This window comes from Helianthus annuus, chromosome 17 (genome assembly GCF_002127325.2).
Source record: "Helianthus annuus cultivar XRQ/B chromosome 17, HanXRQr2.0-SUNRISE, whole genome shotgun sequence".
In the NCBI taxonomy this organism is placed as follows: Eukaryota; Viridiplantae; Streptophyta; class Magnoliopsida; order Asterales; family Asteraceae; genus Helianthus; species Helianthus annuus.
In genome coordinates this window covers 79,487,136-79,505,247 of record NC_035449.2, presented here as the reverse complement: position 1 = coordinate 79,505,247, position 18,112 = coordinate 79,487,136, and the positions used below count along the sequence as shown (strand labels likewise).

Sequence of the window (18,112 nt, the reverse complement as noted above, 5' to 3'; positions counted from 1 at the left end):
ATCAAAAATTCAATGCCTGGGATATGCAATTCTGAACAATGAAAATTTTAATTATTCCCAGGAGATTTTTGATGATTTAGTAAGAAATGTTGATAGCAAAGCTTTTCTGCTCTTTCCAAGGTTTTTAAGCTATTATTTTGAACAAAAATTTGAAAAGAAAGATGCAGAATTGCTCAAACAAGGTGTTCCTTTTAAAATAAACTGTTTAACGCTTGAAACATTCTCTAGAATGTTGGCACCTATAAAAACAAAAGCAGAGGTACCTGAGTAGAATTTAGCAGATGAAACTGCTCCTCAGGTATCAGCTGCTGAGCCCACTGCTCCAGGTGATCAAAGCAGCACACCCACTGTTTTGAAACCCACACCTGCCACCACCAAAAAGACCAAAAAGAAAACATCCAGAAAGCCCCCTAAACCCAAAACAAAGGCACCTCTGGAAGATGAGATCCCAGAGTCAATACCAGTGACAGCACAAAAGTCACCAATAACCACTGCTGCTACTTCCTCACAGCAAATGGAAGAAAGATCTCAACCCTTGCCTCAAACTCCTCCTGCATCCTCACAAAAGGATCAGGTTGTAAACACAGGGACCCCAAAATATGAAGCTCTGGACCCACTCGGATCCATCTTCCACAGTCCTGATCCCAAGGACATGTCTCTTTCAACTCCCTTACCTTCACCCCCCACATTACCACCATCCATATTACCTTTGTTGCATGCAGTTGATGTTACACAGACACAAACCAGTTCCTCTCAATCACCTATCACTGAGAGTATACTCCCACAGGTGACTGGGTCTGATGCTGATATCTCTGCTATCCCAGCAACAACTGAGGAGGTTACACTGCAGGAGTTACAAGTAATTCCTGTCAGTAGTTCAAGCGGAGCAGCAACTACAAATGTTGGATCAACAGATCTGCATTTGGCCAGTTGTTTCATTAGTAAGACTCCCTTGAAGGCAATTTCTTCAATAACACCTATGATAACCACCAGTGAGTATGTATTGCCCTCTGGTACCCTCAAAAGGTTATCTAGTGTTGAAGAAAGAAGTCCCCAGTACCAAGAACAAGGGGTATCAATGAATGACTTTTGGGACTCTGTTCCTAAGTCACACATTGGTACAACCACTGCTGGTGGGGATTCAGATGATCCTGTTAATTCGGGTGATGATTCAAAATATCAGGAATTGACGGGCAGGGTTGAAAACCTGGAAACCTCAGTTGCCGAAATAAAGGATATGGTGCAGCAGCTGTTAAAAGCTCAGAAAGCCCAATCCACTGCTGCTCCATCTCAAGCACCTGCACAACAGGCACCTGCTGCAAATGAGTTATGGAACATGTTCCAACCACTGCTGGAAAGACAAAAGCAGATGGCTGATCAGCAGCATGCTATACATGTTCAAAAGCTGACAAATATGGTGGAATCAAGGTTCAAAGATACTCAGGCAGATATCAGAGCTATCAACGCTCACATTCAAAGTGCCTCTGGAAAAGTTCCTTCCACTGTTCTCTTCATGAATGAACCCTTCTCAGATAATGCCAAAAAGGGGGAGAAGATCAAGTGGAAGAAAAAGGAAATTGATGATAGCATCTTTATTGAGCCAGAAAATAGCCAAACCAAAGCTGCAGTATCAACACACACCACATCACCACACACCACCACAACCACTGCTCCACCATTATCTGTGATCACATCACCAACAACAACTTCACCATCAAAAACAGCCACCCCATCATCACCTCCTGCCAAAAAGCAGAAGACAGCAGATGCTACAACATCTGCTGTAATGGCAACAGTAGTTGTAACACCAGTTGTTCCAACTACTGTTAGTCAATCACTCATCACCGTTCAAACCCCTGCTATCACAACCCCTGCTCAAAAGCAGAAGACATCTGCTGATACATCAGTAGTTGTAATGACAACAGCGGTTGAAACACCAGTTGTTTCAACAGCTGTTAATCAATCATCTACCACTGCTCTCACCATTCCTACGTCACAAGAAAAATCCATTTCATCCACAAAGCTTTACAAAAGAAAAAGAGAAACAACTCAAGCCATTGATGAAAAATATGATCCTGTTGCTGCAAAATATCCACTGGAACTAGATGCTGTAAAAAATGAGATGAAACAATTTTACACCGAGGATGATCCTTCAAAAAGAAGATTTCCTTCTCTCATAGGCTTCATAGTTCCAGAAGACATGGATGAGTATCTCGAAATGAAAGCAAGGCAAGCAAAGATTCGAGCTAAACTCAAATGCAAAGATCAAGGTGATAAAGCCATTTCTGAAAAATTGGAACTCTTACTTACAAAAGTCAAGCTGATGAAAGATTATGCACAAGTTCTGAGCAAAGAAAAGACAGATCAAAGAAAGGAGATGAGAAAAGAACTTATTGCATATATCATGAAAGAAAAATTCTATCCAGCTGAAGAAAACCAATTTGAAGAATGGCCAATAGTTGCTCTGAAGCATGAAGCAAACATGATTGAAACGATTAAAGGTGATCCAAGTAAGAAGAAGGCAGCTCCAAATTGGAACAAATATAAAAAGCTAATTGCTGATCTTACTTCCGAATATAAAAAGAAGAAACAGGAGCTGGTAGATGCTAAAGTGGACACTGCTGATGCCATAGCAAAATGGTCAAAACAGCATACTGATGAAGCTTATGAAAGGCTGAAGAAAAGAAGGATAACTGTCTCAGACACTTCAAAAAGGCCTGACTACAAAAAGCTTGAACAGCAGATTGAAAACCTTCAAAAACTATTCAAATCAGCAGATAATCCTATTCTTGTGTCAAACCAAGAAGAAGGAAAACAACTGTCTGAAGAAGAGCTAAAGAAAAGGGAAGCTGAGTACTTCAATGAAACCATCATGAAAATGGATCTAAAAGAAGAGAGCTCAACAAAGCTTCAGAACCTTTTTAAGAAGGTATTAACTAAACCTGCATCACCAAACACTTCAACAGGCATGACAAACGTTGAGAGGCAAGAGCTAATTGAAAGAGAGACTGCAGAAGACGTAGCTGCAGCAAACAATGTCATTGAAATGGCCTTCAAAAGAATGTCTGAAAGTCTGCAAGTGTTCTCAAGGCCAACATCTCCAAACTCATCAGGAAATAAATCTCTCCCAAGAAACCCATTAGGATTAAAAATACTAAAGTGGATGTATGATCAAAAGACCCACGTATTGACCTTGGTCAGGTCCAATGGCGAAATGAAGTACATATCAAGAAAAGAAGCACTAGGCCTTAGTGTTGAAGATTTGCAGGATCTCCTTGAACTTACATTGTGTAGGGATGATGATGACTTGAGTTCCAAGGAATTTGAAGCAGATATAAAAGACAAGCTAGGGAACTTCTGATGAGGAATAAAGGTCCAGAATAATGAAGGGTTTTGGCATTATCTGTTCCAGGGGGAGATTGTTAGGATTGAGCCCTACCAGAGGAACAGTTAATGAAAGCCAAAACCGGATCAAAACAGTGGACTCAAAATAAGCAGCTGTTTACACTAGGCTTTCCCCTTGACAGTGGTAATCTAACAGCTGATGGATCTTAAGTACTGCTCACTAGAACAACTGATGAACCAAACTGATGAAACTCTAAAGATTGCTGAAGACAAATACTGTTGCTCTATCTACTGCTGTTTCCTAAGTACTGCTGAAGACACAAGCACTGCCCATTCAAAAGACTGATCACCTTTGAAGAAAGCACTGATGCTCAACATCAGTGCTCAGGCTACAATAGTGGAACGTGAAGCAGTAGTTTTCTCTTGTTTTATATTGTACTTATAATCAGTTGTTAAACATCAGTAGTTTGTATAGAATAGTGTTTATAGGTTGTTAGGTTGTTAGATGTCACTATCATGGTGACGTCAGCTGAGATGCCTCAGTGGTTTGGTTTGCCTATAAATGGAGCAGTATCCTGTACTGTTACATTTGATTGACTGAGTGGATTTTTCTTCTCCAGTCCAATCCTTTCATCTTGTGCAACCAACCTTGGAGTATCAGGCTGAGGGGGAGCTTAGTATTGTAAGCATGCTTGTAATCTTTTGATTTTCATTGTAATCATTCGACTTAATGTGAAGCAATTGTTTATCATACTATTCTCTTCTTTGATTGTGTTTACAAAGTTTGTATCCAATTCCGCTGCACTTTACATCATTTCATATACTCTGAATGTAAAAATTATACAAACAAGCACAATCATGACAGCCTTCGATCCTAACAGACACCAGTGCAACAACAAATATGTCTCATGAACAAGGTGATTATCATTCCTTTTCTAATTCTTGCATGTCTAAAAATATTATTGTTGGCAATGGAGATACCATTCCGGTTATAGGTACGGGCACCAAATACCTACCCAAACCCTATCCTCCTTTTATTCTCAAAAATGTTCTTTACTCGCCCAAACTACTTAAAAACCTTATCTCCGTACGTAGATTTACTACCGATAACTCTGTGTCTGTTGAATTTGACCCGTTTGGTTTTCTTGTGAAGGATTACAAGACCAAGACCCACTCCTGCGATGCAACAGCAGCGGTGACCTCTATCCTTTGCTTTTGGGACCCAACTCCTCCTCACCTACCGCTCTTGCTGCAATTTCCTCGCAAATCTGGCATCACCGTCTTGGTCACCCAGGGCGCCCGTCTTTACATTCATTAAAAACTTCTTCTTCCATTTATTTTAATAACTTTGAGAATAATGTATGCCAGTCTTGTGTTTATGGAAAAAGTATTCGTTTACCATTTTATGCGTCTACTTCTTACACTACCCAGCCTTTTGATATTATACATAGTGACGTAGGGACGTCACCTATTGTTAGTTCAGCAGGCCACAAATATTATATACTGTTTCTTGACGATTTAACTAAGTTTTTGTGGACCTTTCCCGTTTCTAATAAATCTCATGTATTCCCTACATTCACCCACTTTGCAAAAAATATTTAAACTCAATATGAACGGGTCATTAAAACCTTCCAATGTGACAATGGAAAAGAATACGTCAACTCCGCTTTTCAAAGTTTTTTCAACACAAACGGCATTCTCCACCGCCTCTCATGCCCCTACACCTCTTCCCAAAACAGAAAGGACGAGCGCAAAATCTGTACCATAAATAACATGATGCGCACCCTTTTAGCGCATGCTTCTCTTCCCACTTATTTTTGGCACCATGCCCTTGAAACAGCCACCTACCTATTAAACATCCTTCCAAATAAAATCACAAAAAATAAAACCCCGACCGAACTTCTCTACCTTTCCACACCCACCTACGACCACCTACGCGTCTTTGGATGCTTATGTTACCCACTCACCCCATCCACCACCATCCACAAACTGGACCATCGGTCACACCCTTGTGTCTTTCTAGGCTATCCTCCCAACCATAGAGGCTATCGATGCCTAGACCTCAACACTCACCAAATCTTCATCTCTCGCCATGTGGCCTTTGATGAAACCACCTTCCCGTTCGCTCAATCTATCTCACCCACTCCTTCATACAACTTCCTTAGAGACCCGTTCCCTCCTCACCTATGGCCTCATGTTGAGCCGTCCCCAAACCCAACCAATGTGTCACCCGTGTTCACATCTTCCTTCCCTGTTCCCTCGCCCCAAGCCCAACCCAACGCTCAGCCCACTACCCCACTCCAGGCCCAAGCCCAACCCAATGATCCGCCCCTACCCCGTCCCACCAGCCCACCACCTCGTCCCAACAATCCATACCGCCTCCTGTCCACCAGTCGAGCCCACCCCAGCCCAATACTACCTTCGGCCCACATCCCTCGGATCCAGCCAGCCCTTGTCCGCCTCCACCTACAACCCGAACCATGCACACTCGTTCCATGAGTGGCATCTACAAACCTAAACAACCCTTCTCACTACACACTTCCACCGCCCCTTCCATCGTGCTCATACCCAAAGCCCCAGCCGATGCCCTATCTATTCCGGAATGGTACTCTCCAATGTCAACTGAATATCATGCATTAATTAGAAACAGGACATGGGATTTGGTCCCAAGACAGCCTCATATGAATGTTATTCGAAGCATGTGGCTGTTCAAACACAAATTCAGGTCCGATGACACTCTTGAGCGATATAAAGCCCGTCTTGTATGTGACGGCCGATTACAACAGGTTGGAGTGGATTGTGGTGAGACTTTCAGCCCGGTTGTGAAACCGGCAACGATTCGGACTGTGCTATCTATTGCCCTATCCAAGGGTTGGGATGTTCATCAATTGGACGTTACTAACGCCTTCTTGCACGGTAACCTTAATGAGACAGTCTATATGTATCAACCGATGGGGTTTCGTGACAAAGACTATCCAGACTACGTTTGCTCACTGAAAAAGTCGCTATATGGATTGAAACAGGCACCACGGGCTTGGTACCAAAGGTTTACTGATTACGTTCTTACATTGGGTTTCCATCACAGCAAATGTGATGCGTCTCTTTTCACTCTTCATCAGGGGCATGACACAGCTTTTCTACTGTTATATGTAGATGACATCCTTCTTGTCACATCTTCTTCGGCTCTCCGATTTCAGCTTATGACAAAATTAGCTAGAGAATTTGCCATGAAAGATCTCGGTTCTCTAAGTTACTTCCTTGGCATTTCGGTCACTCGCACGAAGACAAGTATGTTTCTTTCACAACATTCCTCTGCTACTGATATCATTACTCGTGCGGGTATGCAGTCATGCAACCCTGTCGCAACTCCAGTTGATACAAATACCAAGCTCGGTGCTTCGGGTGATCTATTTCATGACCCCACTCTATACCGAAGCCTAGCTGGGGCGCTACAATATCTCACGTTTACTCGACCGGACATCACATATGCCGTTCAGCAGGTGTGCATGCACATGCACTCCCCTAAGCAATCTCACTGGAATGCATTGAAGCGAATAATTCGGTATATTAAAGGCACGTCTACATTTGGCATCACCTTGGGCCACTATTCTACTCCTTCTCTAACCGCGTATACAGATGCTGACTGGGCGGGTTGCCCTGATACGAGACGGTCTACTAGCGGCTACTGCATATACTACGGTGATAATCTGATTTCCTGGTCTTCTAAGCGCCAAAGTACAGTCTCCAGATCTAGTGCGGAAGCCGAATATCGTGTTGTTGCAAATGTTGTTGCTGAAATCTGCTGGCTTCGAAACCTCCTTCTCAAACTATATGAGCCGTTATCTCGTGCCACTCTCGTCTATTGTGATAACGTCAGCGCTATTTACTTATCGGGCAATCCAGTTCAACATCAACGCACCAAACATATTGAGCTGGATATCCATTTCATGCGTGAACAAGTGCAACGCGGTCAGGTTCGGATTCTTCATGTTCCCTCTCGTTACCAGATTGCAGACATCTTTACTAAGGGGCTGTTGCGTATACTCTTCGAAGATTTTAGATCCAGTCTCAGCATTCAGTCTCCTCCCGCTTCGACTGCGGGGGTATAATAGCAAGTGAATATTTCATATATTTGTATTGATTTGTATTGATCTCTATCCTAAATTAGAGATTCTAAATGTAATTATAAATACACAAGAATGAATGAGAGAGGGCATCGAACCTATTACTTCTATCATTTTTTAATACTGAACTTTCTTTCTTGTTTTAGAATTCCATCCTTACGTTGCATCGAAAACATTTTTCACCTCTTAAACATCACTCCTGTTGAAGTCATTGACTATTAAAATCAATGATTTTACCTTTTTTTGGAACGGTAAGATTCTATGATTGATAGAACAGGGCCAACATATGTTGTAAAAACCCGAATGACAGTACAAAAAACACGGAAATTAAAACAATACAAAACAACCCCAATTACATCGGATTATCTCACTATGTCTCTTATATTGAAATCTACTCATCTCTCCCATACAATATCTTGAAGTTTTGATCTACTCTTTAGCTAGATAAAGGTATCCGACATTATTGCCTCTACTATGTTGTTCTCGGTGCGGATGTAGCCGTCGAATTCCTTTTCATTTCTTGACTTCCATATATTCCATATAGTCGTTTTGAATACCACATTTAGAACTTTCTTCCATTCCTCGGATCCTGTTAAACCTTTCACAAACTCTAAAGTCTCATTGCGCGTTCTATACCCATCGGCCCTCCCCTACTTTGAATTTCGCAATGTTGAGTTGGTGTAACATGCCGGTCCACTGAGCCCATTCATTGTTTGTATTCAGTGGCCGAGCCCACCCGATGTTCTATTGGTACTCATTCTCTGTTCACACCACACATTCCGCTATCATCACTTGTTTGTTTGTTGTGATTTTGAACAACCGCCGCCTACTTGCCTAGTCTCCCATCATCACCAGCTGCAGCAGAAACTAAATGCTAGGGATAGGCATTTAACATGGGTCATTTTTTTGAAGGGTGACTTTCTATGTACTGACCAGTAATAGGTCACTGAGAGCTTGTCGATGACAAGCTCCCATCAGCCCCGCTTACCGAATGCGATGTTCTATCGGGCCCCGGCCAGCGCGCTAGCTGACCTTCGCCCAGAAACCATACTGCTCCCACATGAGAGACTCGCTGGGGTAACAGCTGGATGAAAACCGGGTTGCCCTCAGGACCGCACCATGCCTCGGTAGGTAACGATCCATCATTGGGACGTCCCGCACCATAAGCCACAAGTTGGAGTCGAACCGGCGACCACCCAAAGGGAAGAAGCCGGCCTAACCAATTGAGCTATGGTGGGGGATACCATTGGTCATCTTAGTTTTTTTATTTAATAGCTTTGTGAATTAATATAGCTTTAAGTTATTAATTACAAACTACAAAGCATTAACACATATAAACATTCTTTATTAACAACTGTAAATGTTTTTTTTTTCAAATTTATTTTCCACGCCAAAAAAGAAATCATTTTCAAATATATAACATGTTCTTCCAATTTTATTAAATACGCATGGATCATTACATAAAAGATAAGTGGTAACCCAGCCATCTGATATTTACAAGGATCCTGAACATTAGCGTTGTGAAGTAGAATTAATTTGTTTGCGTTCACTAAGAATTCTCCATTTGAATTTTGCTTCGCAGCAAAACACACGCTTGCAAAATTACTAGTTTTATTGATTATTAGATTATACCAAATATGTTCAAAAGCTACCTCAGTTAAACCTAGAACTCTGTAAAAACTTACCAACCGACAAGTCATATGTGAATTTCATACAAACTTTGCAAGTATTTATCAGATTGTTTTAGCGAGATGGGATCAAATACAAACCTTAATTTGTGTAAAAACTATAAGAACCAACCACTATTAGACATGTGCCCTTTATTAAAAAAACTAGACAAGGGTATTTTAGACTTTATCACTCTATTTTTTTAATTTAATTAATTCCAAATTTTAATTATCCCCTATATGCACTATTTCAAATCAAAATTTGAAAATTTCCAACAACATGCACTTTGTAAATCAGCACAATCTTCACAAACCGCAACAATAGGCACTTTGTTAATCAGCACAATCACCGCCAACAACAGGCAATTTGTTAATCAGCACTTTATAACAAATTATTACAACTATATGATTGGTTTAAACTAAGATAAAAGTCAATAAAGATAAGTACCAAGAATTCAAATAAAGAAATAAACAGATAAACTAAAATAAAAACTTGAAATTAATTTTCCATTACGCAATTAGCATGTGTATTTACATAAATTTAGTTTCTTGTTGTGCTTGTTTTTTAAGTGTAGCAAAAAAACAAATTTAATTCCCTATTGTGCTTGTTTTTCAAGTGCTGCTAAAACATGTGCTACTTATTTTTTTCAGTATGTTTTTAATGTGTTGTTTACACATGTGCTGGTATGTTTCTAAAGTTCTGTTAGCACATGTGCTGATATGTCTTTAAAGTGTTGTTAGCGTGCTGGTATGTTTTTAAAGTGTTGTTAATACACGTGTTGGTTAGTTTTTAAAGTGTTGATTCAAATCACCTTCAAGCAAGATAAAATCTTATGGGAAGAATATTTAACAAATTTTATGAAATATCTCGATAGGCAATTATGTTGTAATTAACACATAATCAGCACATTATCAGCACAATTATAAAACAACTTTTGGTAACTTTTTTAAAAGTTACTTTTATAAATAAAAAAGTATAGCAATATGGTACTTATATTAAAGATAAAAAAATACTTGATTTTATGGTATATTTAAAAAAAAAATGATGTATATAAAAGTTATTATTTTAGTTTAAAAAACCTTGGTGGAATTTGTATTTAATTGAAGATGTCAAATGACTAACAATTTTACATAATTACCCCTAACTTGTTAGTACTAATTTTTAATTATAAAGGTTTTAATTATAATTAACCATAAGCCTTGATTTAAACTATCAATGGTTCAGATCTGTTCTTACATTTAACACTATTTGTACAAGATCTCAACCCTTGTTTTAGCAACATACATAAACACACAACAATCCCAACATAGAATGGTAAGTAAAAGAGAGGTCCAATACAACCCAAAAGACGTAGTACATCCTTACACTTTCCTAAACAAATCTGTTCCTAATTCACAGTGGCTTAACACTTTAATATCTTCAACAATGACGTCAACCAGTTAATAATGATGTATATAAAAGTTATTATTTTAGTTTAAAAATCCTTGGTGGAATTTGTATTTAATTGAAAATGTTAAATGACTAACAATTTTACATAATTACCCAACTTGTTAGTACTAATTTTTAATTATAAGGATTTTAATTATAATCAACCATAAGCCTTTATTTAAACTTAACCTTAATTACTAACTTTTACATAAGTTAAAACTTACTTCGGTAATGTATTTTAATCTAGGTTCGCTTAGATTACTAGTGTTGTCATCCCATTGGCATAGCGGCATTAATATATCTTAGGAGCAATCAAACTTCATTTGTCTAAAAAATAGTACAATTCAAATTTTAAGTAACATATTATCATTTAAGGTAATAGCTAGTTACAATTGATTCCATATTTAATGTAAATTTAAAATGTATGAGGTGTTTCCAGGATGCAATGGTACTGAGAAGCCATTGATCAGGATGGCCACAAATATTAATATGGCGTCCGAGCCATTACACCGTGAGGAACCAACTTATCCTCCAGAATTGGTAAAATGGACGCGTATCTAATAAAAACTTTATATATGTAAAAGAAATTAGAAAAAAAAACATGTAAATTTGTATAAAAGTTGGAATGAAAATAAATAAAAAAGCTCAGTGGAAGGAGAAGTCGTTTAAATTGGGGATCACGGCAACACAACTTCCATTGTATTGTCCACTTCCCTAAACACATCCTCATGTGTTTTGCCTCATCACTGCTATTATTATTATTATTATTTACATCCCATTTTATTAAAAAAAATTACTAAGAGCTTCAGTGTGTGTAACAATCAGATCATTGATTACAAGTAATCTCACTGAAATCCACTAAGATAATTGTATTTCTCATCATTAGCCCTCAACCTAATTTTAAAAACAATAAACTCTGAGTTGAAAAACTTATGAATAAGATGAAAGGTATAGTGCTCAGACAGCCAAGGGTTTGTCGTCAAAATAAAATGGGAAGAAGAGCCCAATATCAGAAACTCTAGTCCACAATATTGCTTCATCACTGCACTAATTAATAATTTCGAAACCATTTGAATACAGAAGAGGAAAATGAAGAAGTGATTACCAATTGGATGAAGATATGAAATCAGAGAAGATAGAAGAGTGTTGAATGACGATGCTATGGCGGTGTGGTGGATATATAGGGTTGGATGTACAAAAGGAGAATGCGATTAGGGTTAGGGTTTTAGTTGACCGGTTGGGTTTATGGGCTTGTGTAATCCAATATCGTATGGGTTTTATGGGCCTAGGCCTAAAGGTTCATTAAAGGGAATTTTTTTAAGAGTAAACTTTCGTTTTAATGGTTTTACCCAAACCTTTAAAAATAGTCAGTTTACTCCCTGATGTTTCTATTGATTCTCTAATATACTTCCCGGCCTTAACTCTGTTCATTTTTGTCGTTAAAAGTAAGGGCACTTTTGTATTTTCAGTTCAAAGTGAGGGTAATTCAGTAAATTTACATATTAATATTCTATTATTTATTTATTATATTACCTACAAAAATCCAATCCATTTCTTATTTATTTATTTATTATATCACCCTTTCTAACCCTAGCCACAACCACCACCACCACCACCAGCCCCCACCATCTCCATCCCAGCCGACCACCACCATCAACATCCCAGTCGGCCACCACCTGAAATCGGAGTCGGCCACCACCATCTTTATTTCTCTCTCTCTCTCTCTCTACCCACCCCACTATCATCATCACCTGCTTTGACTATGTAGTAAACAAAACAATCCTTCAACAGCAAACCAAAAACATCGCACATCAATTTCGCCACCACCTCCACAAACCGCCGTCACCATTAGACACCACCACCTCCACAAATCGCCGTCACCATTTCTTCTTATTTCTCTCTTTCTCTTATTCCTTTTGGAAACAACCCCTGCCATCCAATACCAGTGGGTATTGAAGGAGGTCCTAGTAAGCTTGACCCAGTTCCTTGCAGGTTCTATACACTGAACAAGGCAAGAACCTTACCAAACCATTCCCTTAACCCCCGACCAGGTAGCCAACATATCTCTATATAGACCGTATAGATATGAATGGTGTAAATCTTTTATTTTATATAGACAGTAAAATAACGCCAAGACACCACATACAAATGATAAGGAAGTTTCACCTTCAACATAAGAAACTAGTTATTAAAGTCATTAATACAAAACCAAATAAAAAGTGCAAAAAGATTAAAAATCAAAAGTATTACATTAAATGCTTGTCTTCACCAAGTGATATAAGAGACTTAGGCAAACATGGCCTTTGATTGTCAAGAACTCTTACTATCAATCTTGGATCCCGAGACTACTACACACACTCTAAGATGGATGATGGATGATGGTGGTGGATGTGGGTTGTAGTGGTGGTGGAGTGTGGGTGAAGTGGGAGAGAGGTGGTTTGCCAGGGGATGCATTTGAACTGAACCAAGCACCCCTATTTATAGCCTGCACAGAAGCCCAGACACGGCCCCGTGTTCATTGGGCACGACCCCGTGTCCATCCTCTTTCCCTTTCTTCATTAATTACAATTTATCTGCATTAGCTCCACACGCCCCCGTGTTGGCTGGGCACGGCCCCGTGTGCAGAAGCGTATCTGTACTATCAAGATTTGCAAGATTCTGCGAATCTTAGCGTTGGCCACGGCCCGTGTTGAGCTTGGCACGCCCCCGTGTTGGGAATAGAAGCTTCCATAGCTTTGTCTTTTCCGCAGGCTCCTGGCCACGCTCCCGTGTCCGCAGGGCACGGGGCCGTGGTCAGCCTTTTGTTTCTTTGTTTTTGCTTGGGAATATGTTGTCGAGGGGTCGGGCATGCCACGTTTATTTATTTTTTTCTTGCATTTATGTTAGATTTTGCTGCATATTTGTTCCTTTTGTTCAATTACGCTCATTTAGTCCTGAAAATACAAAAGGAAGACAAAAGCACATTTTTTCCAACATTAGTACTAAAAAATGGTTAGTTTTATGCCTCTTTTGATGTAATTTATATGTTGCATTTTACACACATCATATATACACCCAAGACGAAGCCTAATTAGTTAATAAGGGTAATATGGTTCATCAACAATTACCAACCAATTATTAATAGGTTATTAATATATTTTGATCTATATAATATAAATGATTATAATGCTTACAAGATTAAATATTATAACAATTATATATTTAATCTCACATTCTCCCACTTAGCCAAGTAATCATTTATCATGAGCATTAGAGGAGCCTAGTTAAGAGTTAACACTCATTTTGGCCTTAAACCAAGAACTATAGCAGAGAAATACAGCCGTTGAATCATCATTCGACTCAGGACCCCCATTAGTCATATTATAGCCTCAATTTAAAACTTAATAGTTATGATCAAAATACGCATAAGCCCTTTAGCGTCTGATTTGTATTTATATTTGTCTATATTTCATTACACCGGCAGAACATATGTTAGAGACATACAAAATCAAACTGAGGAAATTTCATTAATTAAAACATAAGCTAGTACAATATGCCATTAAATAAGGTCTTTAGTAAGTCTCATATTCGATACATGTTCTTCGAAAACTTTAGGTGGGAGACCTTTAGTCATCGGATCCGCAAGCATATCTTTAGTACTAATATACTCATTACAAAGATTATTTTCCTCAACTAGTTCATGTACGAACAAATATTTTGTATCGAGATATAAACCAGATCTAGTCGAACTGTTACTGTTCGAGAAACTAACGGCAGCTGAGTTATCACAGTAAAGCTTCAATGGTCTAGAAATAGAATTAACGATTTTGAGTCCAGTGATCAGATTTCTAAGCAACATTCCATGACAGGTTGCGTTGTAAACAGCAATATATTCTGCCATCATTGTGGAAGTTGTGGTTAACTGTTGTTTATGACTCTTCCATGAGATAGGTCCACCTGCTAACATAAAGATATAGCCCAAAGTGGATTTCTTGTCATCTTTGCATTTGGCAAAGTCAGAATCAGAATAACCTACCACTTCTAAATGATCACTTCTTCTATAAGTCAGTTTATAGTCTCGTCCCTTGCAGATATCTAAGGACCTTCTTAGCTGCTTTTCAGCAATCTAGGCCAGGATTAGTCTGATAACGGCCTAGCATTCCAGCAATATAAGCAATATCTGAGCTAGTACAGACTTGAGCATACATCAGGCTCCCGACTACTGACGCGTAAGGTATCTGGCTCATTTGCTCCTTTTCAACCTCTGTTGTCAGACACTGGAATGAACCGAAAACATCTCCCTTAACTACTGAAGCGACTGAGGGTTTGCACTGTTGCATGTTGTAACGTGTAAGGACACGATCTACGTAAGTCTTTTGAGACAATCCTAAGATCCCTTTGTGTCTATCTCGGTGAATTTCGATTCCAATGACGTAAGAAGCATCTCCGAGATCCATCATGTCGAAGTTATGCGAGAGTAACTGATGTGTGTAAAATGAAACATATAAATTACATCAAAGGAGACATAAAACTAACCTTTTTTTAGTACTAATATTGGAAAAAGTGTGTTTTTGTCTTCCTTTTGAATTTACAGGATCAAATGAGCTTAAACGAACAAAAGGAACAAATATACAGCCAAAACCAATATAAATACAAAGAAAAGGAAGAAACGTGGCATGCCCGACCCCTCGAAAGCATATCCCAAAGCAAAAACAAGAAGAAAGCTGAGCATGGGGCTATGCCCAGCTGAGCATGGGGCTGTGCCCAGCTCAACACGGGGCGTGCCCAGCTCAACACGGGCGTGCCCAGCGAATACGGGGCGTGCCCAGCTCAACACGGGGCGTGCCCAGCGAACACGGGGGCGTGGCCAGATGTCTGTAAAAAAGACAAAGCTATGGAAGCTTCTATTCCCAACACGGGGGCGTGCCCAGCTCGACACGGGGTCGTGGTCAATGCTAAGATTCGCAGAATCTTGCAAATCTTGATAGTACAGATACGCTTCTGCACACGGGGCCGTGCCCAGCGAACATGGGGGCGTGTGGAGCTAATACAGACAAATTGTAATTAATGAAGAAAGAGAAAAAGGGTGGACACAGGGCCGTGTCCAGCGTGCAGGCTATAAATAGCGGTGCTTGGTTCACTTCAAAGGCATCCCTTGGCAAACCACCTCTCTCACACTTCACCCACCCACCACTACCATCACAACCCACATCCACCACCATCATCCATCATCCATCATCCATCATAGAGTGTGTGTAGTAGTCTCGGGATCCAAGATTGATAGTAAGAGTTCTTGACAATCAAAGGCCATGTTTCCCTAAGTCTCTTACATCACTTGGTGAAGACAAACATTTAGTGAAATACTTTTTATTTTTAATCTTTTTGCACTTTTTATTTGGTTATGTGTTAGTGACTTTAATAACTAGTTTCTTATGTTGAAGGTGAAACTTCCTTATCATTTGTCCGTGGTGTCTTGGCGTTATTTTACTGTCTCTATAAAATCAAATATTTACACCATTCATATCTCCACGGTCTATATGGAGATATGTTGGTTACCTGGTCGGGGGTTAAGGGAATGGTTTGGTAAGCGTTTTGCCTTGTTCAGTGTATAGATCCTGCGAGGACCTGGGTCAAGCTTAGTAGGACCTCCTTCAATACCCACTGGTATTGGATAGCGGGGTTTCGAATTTCTTGATCCCCTCATATGTAGACTACTATTAAAACATTAACCTGGCTACTTAGGATTGTATCCCTGCTGACTCAAACTACTTAGCCGAGGGTAACATCACCTTCAAAAGAGGGGCCGACCACATTACGCATTAATAACTTAATTAATTATCTTTCAATAATCCAACCCTTTAGGATTGTATCCTTGCTGACTCAAACTACTGGGTTGAGGGTAACGTCACATTCAAAAGAGGGGCCTACTACTATAACTAAGATAATCTCTTAAAAAGTGCAAAAATGCGGAAACAATCAAAGGTTACATTAAAGACGAGTCGGATCCAAGTGATTCATCTTGTCTATCTGTTTTTATTTCTATATTTTTTATTTTCAGCATTTTTAGTTTTTATTTTCATGTTTAAACATTTTTCTAAAATTTTGATTTGATTAGACGTTGAGGATAAACCGGTACTAAAAGCTCTTGTATCCTTGGACGACCTCGGTATCTTACCAACGCTATACTATGCTCACGATGGGTGCACTTGCTCATATGTGTGTTTAGTGTTAGTAAAATATCGTGTTTTATAAATTTAAAACTTGACTAAAGTGTAAAAAGGGCTAAAAATATACATAAAAATTATATAACGCTACACACGCATCAAGTTTTTGGCGCCGTTGCCGGGGACACAAGGATTTTAAGAAAGCTTAAAATCGACGGCCTAATCAGTTTTTCAAAACCCTTTTAAAACGCGCGCACATTTTCTGCATTTTAGTTCGTTTTTGCATTTATAGTAGCCTGAACACGGGGTCGTGTTCACTGAACATGGGGCCGTGCTGCACATTTTTTTCAAAACACCCAGATACAGAGTCTGAACACGGGGTCGTGCTCACTGAACACGCCCCCGTGCTGCACAAAACCAGTCACTTTTATTAAAACACCCAGATACAGAACCTGAACACGGGCCGTGCTCACTGAACACGGAGCCGTGTCCAGCCTCTATTTCCGTTTTTATTTTTGTTTTCTGGTCTCGAGACTCTGTTGTGGTCTGCTGAGTGATTCTTATGGATCAATACTCAGGAGGATACAACTACACCTATGAGGAGGATGATTATAGGGAAGACTATTGCACCATTTGTGGTAACCCTCACTCGGTACAATATTGTGACTTATTTCAACCATCCACTTCATACACCTACTATGAGGAGCCCAGGTACGAGCCATCAACTTCATACACATCCTATGAAGACCCAAGGTATGAGCCTTCTCCCTCATACTCATATTTTGATGAACCAAGGTATGAGCTTTCATACTCATACTTTGAGGAACCAAGATATGAGCCTCCACCTTCATATGCTTACTATGAGGAACCTTGGCGTGAACAACCCACCTCATATGAGTATTATGAAGAAAAAAGTTACGACCCTTATCCCTCATATACTTACAATGAGGAACAATGGTGTGAACCATCTACTTCATATAAGTATTATGAGGAACCAAGGATCGAACTTCCGAATTCAAGTTTTGAGGATCCCGATCCTTACTCTATCACCCACATAGCTGATAAGATAATAGAACACATTAAAACTATTGAACGTTGCATAAAAGAATCCCGCGCAAGGGAAGAGGAGTCCCGCGCAAGGAAAGAATTAACTTGTAATAAAGAAGAGATAGTTGAAAATGTGAAAATGGAAGAACAAGTAAGTGAAAAGCCGACACATGAGTTAAACAACGAAAAAGGTGAGTCCGTTAACCTTAAAATTCAAGAAGAGTCTAATTTTAAAGAAATTAATCTCTTGTCACTTTCTTTTGAAAATCATTGTTTAGTACCCACTCAAGCCAGGTTTTTAAAAGAGTTAAACACTAACACTAAAATTGACGAAACGGTAAGCATTAAGTTAACAAA

The 18,112-nt window shown here is 39.4% G+C and overlaps 4 non-coding genes across 4 annotated transcripts; all 4 read right to left on the bottom strand.

The window, feature by feature from the left end:
* Positions 1 to 10,983: 10,983 nt before the first annotated feature.
* LOC118489627 lies at positions 10,984 to 11,107 on the bottom strand. The gene has a single exon (XR_004887644.1). It is a non-coding gene; the product is annotated as a small nucleolar RNA snoR80 (small nucleolar RNA).
* A 98-nt stretch (positions 11,108 to 11,205) lies between these two features.
* LOC118489617 lies at positions 11,206 to 11,318 on the bottom strand. The gene has a single exon (XR_004887634.1). It is a non-coding gene; the product is annotated as a small nucleolar RNA Z152/R70/R12 (small nucleolar RNA).
* A 47-nt stretch (positions 11,319 to 11,365) lies between these two features.
* LOC118489610 lies at positions 11,366 to 11,454 on the bottom strand. Its single transcript, XR_004887627.1, has one exon. It is a non-coding gene; the product is annotated as a small nucleolar RNA R11/Z151 (small nucleolar RNA).
* Positions 11,455 to 11,514: 60 nt separating this feature from the next.
* Positions 11,515 to 11,617, bottom strand: LOC118489606. The gene has a single exon (XR_004887623.1). It is a non-coding gene; the product is annotated as a small nucleolar RNA Z157/R69/R10 (small nucleolar RNA).
* Positions 11,618 to 18,112: the final 6,495 nt, after the last annotated feature.